General features: G+C 56.4%; 1 protein-coding gene across 2 annotated transcripts in view; it reads left to right on the top strand.

Moving 5' to 3' along the window:
* Positions 1–1,450: 1,450 nt before the first annotated feature.
* Positions 1,451–6,000, top strand: part of Hpcal1 (hippocalcin like 1) — a 123,839-nt gene continuing 119,289 nt past the window's right edge. For both annotated transcript variants that reach the window (XM_004665696.2, XM_045150820.1), the window contains exon 1: positions 1,451–1,713. The gene's annotated coding sequence lies outside the window, so the exon portion shown is untranslated. The remainder of the gene's footprint in view (positions 1,714–6,000) is intronic.

Raw genomic sequence — 6,000 nt, 5'->3', positions numbered from 1 at the left:
TCCCTTCCCTTCCCCTCCCCTCCCCTTCCCTCCCCTCCCCTCCTCTTCTCAGAAATCAAGGAACCAGTGGTGGCTTTGGAAGGCCTGAGGTAGATGCTGGGGTCACTAATAGCAGCTGCCAGGTTCCTGAATCCTAAGTGCCCTCCCTTTCAGGCCCAAATGTTACCTGGGTGTACATAGGGGCGCACAGCATAATGAAATGTGCTATGGGTGACATAGGACCTTAGTCACCTGCCTCTCACTTGTAACCTCACCTACCTTGTTCAGAGAAGTGACACTGAGAAGCTGTACAATGACCTTAACAAGGGTCTCTGCTGAGAAGGAAGTCAGAGTGCCCCCAGAGAAACATCACTACAGCTCTTCAGAAGGTTCTGGAACCCTCAGCATCATTTCCTCGATCTTCAGGGCCGGCTATTGGACTAACGGGCTCTAGGCTCTGTTTTGCCATTTTGCACCCAGACAGGGAGGAAGTGAGGGGTCTTGCAGCCCTGGGGCTGTCCCCACCCTCAAACCTGCTCCCCCACCAGCCCTCCTGGCAGCCTCCGGTGTAGTAGGAGTTCATGCATGTGGTTTTTGTGGAGGAGGACTTGAAGGAGGGCTTTGAGTTTTTCCCTAGAGACGCCAGAAAGACAGTTTTGTCTCTGCACAACAGGATCGCCCAGCTCCACATATATGGCTGTTTCTCTGGTTACCTGTCTCCTGGGATGTCTGTGGTGGGTGGGCATGTGCAAGCTACAAGGGGACATAGGGAGCATGAAGAGAGCAACATTCTGTCCTTCCTGGAACCCAGAAGGCCACTTGTCCTTGTCATGACATAGCTGTGAGCCAAGCCACTTTCTTAGGAGCCTGAAGAAGCCTGCCCCTTTTTGCTGTCCATTTTATAGGGGGGGAGACCGACGCTCAAGGTCTTAGGATCTTGCCAAGTCGACCAGATGAGTTTGCAGAGGTAACCAGAGCTGGAGCGTGCAGGAAGGTGGGTGGTAGCTGCACACAGGACTTGGGTGAAGACAGAGAAGGGTCTGGCAAGCAGCCCAGCACGGTGCTGGGATACCTAGGGCGACTCAGGTCTCTTTCCCTTCCCAGGCCACCCTGGCCGCACTTCCTGCGGACGACTGCAAGGGAGGGCTGGGGACGCCCGCGCACGGCCTCTCCCATACCCGCAGGCCAGAGGCCAAGGGTTACGAAGGCGGGGCGGGTGCTGCGTCCCGCCCCAAGGCTACTGTTGCTGCTAATGCAGAGAGCAGTCCAGGGCCCCGGGGCTGCGCAGCGAGGGTCCAGCAGGGGGCGTGGCAGCGAGGGGCGTGGCCAACCCGCAGGCTGCTGGGCGGGATTAATGCCGGGGGCGTGGCCGAGACGGGGGCGGGTCTGCAGGAAACTTGAGCGCCCGCCCCCGCCGCGCGCCCCGCCCCGGCCTCCGCCTCCGGGTCCCGCCTTCTCGTCCGTTCCTTCCCCGGCTGGCGGCGGCTGTAGGCGGTGGACCCACGGCTCGGCTGGCGCCAACACCTCGTTCCTTCCCAGGCCACCGGTTTCCTTTTTGTTTCTCCGGGCGGCGATGGTCGCCGGTCCGGCGCGGCGGCTGCGGGCGCACGGACTCCCGCGCTCCTAGTCACCTCTCGGGCCTCGACTCTCGTCCCGGGCAGCGGCCCGCGCCCGCCGCAGCCGAACTTGGGCTCGGGGAAGCCGGTGGACAGCGCGCGTCCTGCACGGGAGCCGGTAAGGGTTAGGGAAGGAAGGAAGGGGCGGGCTGCGGGGCCGTGGAGCTGTGGGGAGCACGGGCGTGTGTACCGGCTCACGCCGAGACCGGGCTCTCTGCGTGCGTGCGCGAGTGTGTGTGTGTGTGTGTGTGTTTGTATGTGTGTGCGCGCCGATGCCGGTGGTGCCCGGTTCTCTGCGTGGTGGACTTGTAGGTGACCGCGGACCGTGGTGTGTCTCTGGAATGGCGTGTCCCGGCGGGGATCCGTGGAGGCTGGGTTGGGTGTGCACAGTTTGGACTGCGTCGGTGGAATTGTGTGTCCGGGCGCAGTTGCTGGTGAGGACTGATGTTGGGCGAGTGTCGTGTCGTGTGTGAGCCGCCGCCGTGCGCAGAGCTAGGTAGGGTGGCGGGGTGGGTGTGGGCAGGGTGGCCCTGAGCGCTGAGAGCCCCCTCCCCCCCCAGTTCTTGCGGGTCGGCGCAATGCGGAGCCCAGGATCTTCGAGGGACGATGGGTAGGACCCGACGGTGGGTGCTAGCGTCCTCCCCTCGGGCAGCTCGGGGCTATCCCCCCTCCCCCGGGACAGGTCTCTGCGGCCCACGTGGATGGCCAGGGAGCTTCGACGAAGGGTGGGGGCTCGCGCGACGGCCATCAGCTTCCCTCTTCCAGAATCGTGGCGAGGAGAACCCAGTCCTGGCCACGCCATGGCTCGCCCTTGCGACCTGAGCCCGACACCCCGCCTTCCCTGGGTCTCAGTTTGCTCGTTTCAGTAAGAGAGAGCCCATCTCGCGGGGCCGTGACAGAATAACACTGTAAAGATGGTTCTTGGCCCAGAGCCTTGCACACAGTAGGCGCTGCGTCGTCTCTTAAAAAAAAAAAATCTTTGCTTTGCCTTTATTGCGGGTGACGCGTTCACATTTCCTCTCCTGCGATGCTTTGTGTCTTCTTCCTGGCTCTAACTTCCCAGCGGGGCTTGGAGGCTTGAGAAAGTTTTAGGCTGCTAGGTGCGCTGCCTGCTAGCCGCACCTCCCCGTGGCGTGGCGTGGAGCGGAGCGGGCCCCGGGTGTGTGGGAGCCCGCGGCGCGGCGCGGCGGGGCACCGGCCTCGCTCCAGCCCGGAAGGCTCCTGCGCGGGAGCTGGGGATTTTCTCCTGGCCGGAAGGCTGGGGCGACGGAGTCTGGAGTCCTTTTGTTCAACAAGTGCCTTACTCCCTGGGGAATGCCGCTGGTGAAATCAGAGAGCTGCGGTGGAAAAGTGGCGTCCATCCACCCCCTTCCCCCCGCAGACACGCATGTGGGGCTCCCCAGAGCTTCCTGCGGAGTCTGGTCACCCTCTCTTCTCCCGGCTGGCACTGATAGCACCCCGAAGAAAGGTGTTTGCTTGGAGGCTGAACCCTGCCACTGGACTAGGATTTGGACTCCCTCCAGCCCCACCCCCAGCCCCTGTCGTCCCCGGCTCTTGCCATCAGCCAGGTTGATCGTGAGACTGGGGTTCTCGTGGGACCCTTCCTTTTAGCTTCAACCCTTGATTGAAAAATATTCAGTGTTGAAACCTATCGCTGGCGAGACTGCACAGTGCTCCTAGGGGTGCGCCCTGCCCACCGCATCTTAGCTCCAGTCAGGCAGCCCAGGGCAGCATCGCCCAAAGACAGGTTCAGTGATTCCTTCCCTCCACTGCCTTGTACTTCCCTTCAGGACCCTGCCAGGCTTGAAAACAGCCTTTCTTGGGGAGAAACAAGACCCCATCGGTGCCCGAGGATCTCAAAATGGAGCTCTGGCGAGGAATGAGCTGGGAAGGGGGTGTCTGTCTGGCTGTCTTTGTGTGGGATATGTTCTGGAGCCTCAAGTGTTCCGGGTTAGTGCACTGCAAGCAGCTGGGGTGCTTTCATTGAGATAGGCGAGCAGAAACGTCTGGATCGAGTCCTATGGTTTGTCTCCGCGCAGGACCCAAGCCCTGAGGTCTTTGGCATGATGGCCATTCAGGGACGTCATAAGCAGATTTTTCATCCTGATTTGATGACAGCCGCTCACTTAGAATGAAACCTGTTCTCTTTTATAAAATGATTTTATAAATGATAAAGGAGAAAGGGGGCTTTGGATCAGAAGCCTGCTTTTTCCCTCAATATTCAGATTCAATAATAAAAATAAGTCAGGCCAGCTTTCTCAGCTCAGAAGACAAGCTAAGAAGTCCGCTTGTTTGTTTTGTTTTCCTGGTTAAAACCAACCCTTTGTCTCAAGCAAACTGGTGTTTTGGTCCTCAGTCTATTTCTGTTTCACTTTTGAAAGAGCCTGTAATTACTGAACTCTTGAGGTTTTATTGGATAATGTGCCAGTGGGAAGGCCTAGCAGCTCTGCCTCTCCTGCTGTGGGATGTGGTGCCATCACCTAGCCTTGCCTGCTTCTTTGGGTCCCACTTTCACCATTTCAAAGGTGGAGCTTAACTGTCAGTGTGTCTGGAAGCCATGACTTTGGGAGTCAGATGTCTGTAAGGTCATTGGCCTATAGAGAAAGCAGAACAAGTGGAAAGCCGAGTAGAATAGAGGTTTGGCCAAACTCTGGCCAAGGACCCATTCATTTTCAGCAAGCTCTCCTAGAGGGAGAGAGAGTCTAAGAGAATAAAAGAATAAACTTAGGGGGATTGCTTCACAGTTTCTCAGTCCTTCTTTCTGGCCACAAAGCTGGGCAGGATTAGAAATCCAAGCCAGCAAGGGAGAAGGAGTAGGACTAGATTACACAGACATCACCCAGCCCAGGACCTCATGCTTGGGCTAATTCCACCCATATCCAGAGCTACTGTGTTTCCTTCCCCCGGCTTCCTTCTGCCAGGTGACGGACCCACACCTCCTGCCGTCTGGCCTCCACACTCACATTTCCAGAGGCTGCCACTCATGTCCTGTTTGTGTTGAGCTGCACGGTGGTTCTAAGACCTTGGGCTGATGCTCGTATATGGTTGCGTTCCACACTCACCCATGAACGGCTGATAATCCCGGGTCCTCAAGGGGACCCCCACCCTTTATTTAGGTTTGAAGATAAAGCTCCTCGGCAGCTCAGTTTTTAATCTAGATTTTGATCAGGTTTGCATTAAACCATCGCGGTCTGGCAGATTCTGAGCCATGCTCGTTGCAATTTACGAGTTGCCAGCCCAGGCTTGATGGGGGATTATGTGTGTTTGGTGAGTTTGTCAGCACCTGATGTCTCTGTGCTCAGGGAGGGAAGGCTGGTGGAGTTAGGATGAGCCAAGGCTTGTAGATTTTAATCTCTGCTCTGGGGCTCCACACTCAAACGCACAGTTCCTGGTTTCTTTAAGGCTGTTTGTGCGGCCTTACTTAGCTCTTTTCTCTTTCACTTCAGGTTGATTTCCTGAACTGGGGGTCTTAGAGGGGTAATTGCATATGGAGATACTGGGATGGGCTTAGGGGTTTCCTTAGTGCTCCTTGCCTTATGGGGGGACGGGGAGACTGTTTCTTTCAATCACTTACTACCAAATGGGCAAAATGTCTGGCTCTAGTGGAGCAGGTTGTAATATAATTTCAAGTAATAAATAGTTTGACAGGTGAAACATTTCTTAGGTGGTGATGAGCAAGATGTAAGAAAGATTTTTTTATATATGTCTATATCATCTGAAAAACCTTTGGAGAGCTCTACCTTGGTCATGTCGTTTCAAGTAAAATTGAATTTCTGAAGCAAAGTCTCACATCTGTGCGTTTATGAGGCCTGAAGAAGTGAGGCCACCCTTCCCTGAGAGCCACCTTCCCTTGCCAGCCTCAGGGCAGGAGGCGAGGCCTTTTTAGGGCTGATTTATTTACCTCACTAAGCCTGGTGCACTCCCAGTCCCTGTTAATCCAGAGGACATGTCTTCCTGGTACTCTTTTGGTTTCTTGTCAAGTGCTGGAGGTACAACGTAAGTTGGCCCGTGGCCTGGAGCTTGGGAGTGGAGGGCAGGCTCAGGCCCACCTATCCTCTTCCAGCATTTTTCCAGGAGCCAGCAGGAGATTGTGAACTCCTTGGAGAAGATTGCTGTGATCCTAAAAAAAGGAAGGAAAGGAAGAAGCCCTTGGGGCAGAGGGAGTTCAACTTTCCAAGTCTTCCCTGATTTTTTGTCAGTGTCTGGGTCTGCATCTAACTTGCTGTAACTCCTTCAGCCAGGGACATGTCCTCATCCCCCACCCCTACCCCGACTCCCCCACCCCCAAGCCCCCACCCCGTGCCATCATAGGCATCATACTCAGTGCCCCTGCCCAGTCCCCCAGTTGAGCTCATTGCATCCAGGTCAGTATACAGGCAGGTGATGCACACGTGCCAGCCCTGAC

Source organism: Jaculus jaculus, chromosome 5 (assembly GCF_020740685.1).
Source record: "Jaculus jaculus isolate mJacJac1 chromosome 5, mJacJac1.mat.Y.cur, whole genome shotgun sequence".
Classification (NCBI taxonomy): domain Eukaryota; kingdom Metazoa; phylum Chordata; class Mammalia; order Rodentia; family Dipodidae; genus Jaculus; species Jaculus jaculus.
The sequence above is the reverse complement of the archived record's forward strand: the minus strand, read 5'-3'. Positions and strand labels throughout refer to the sequence as shown.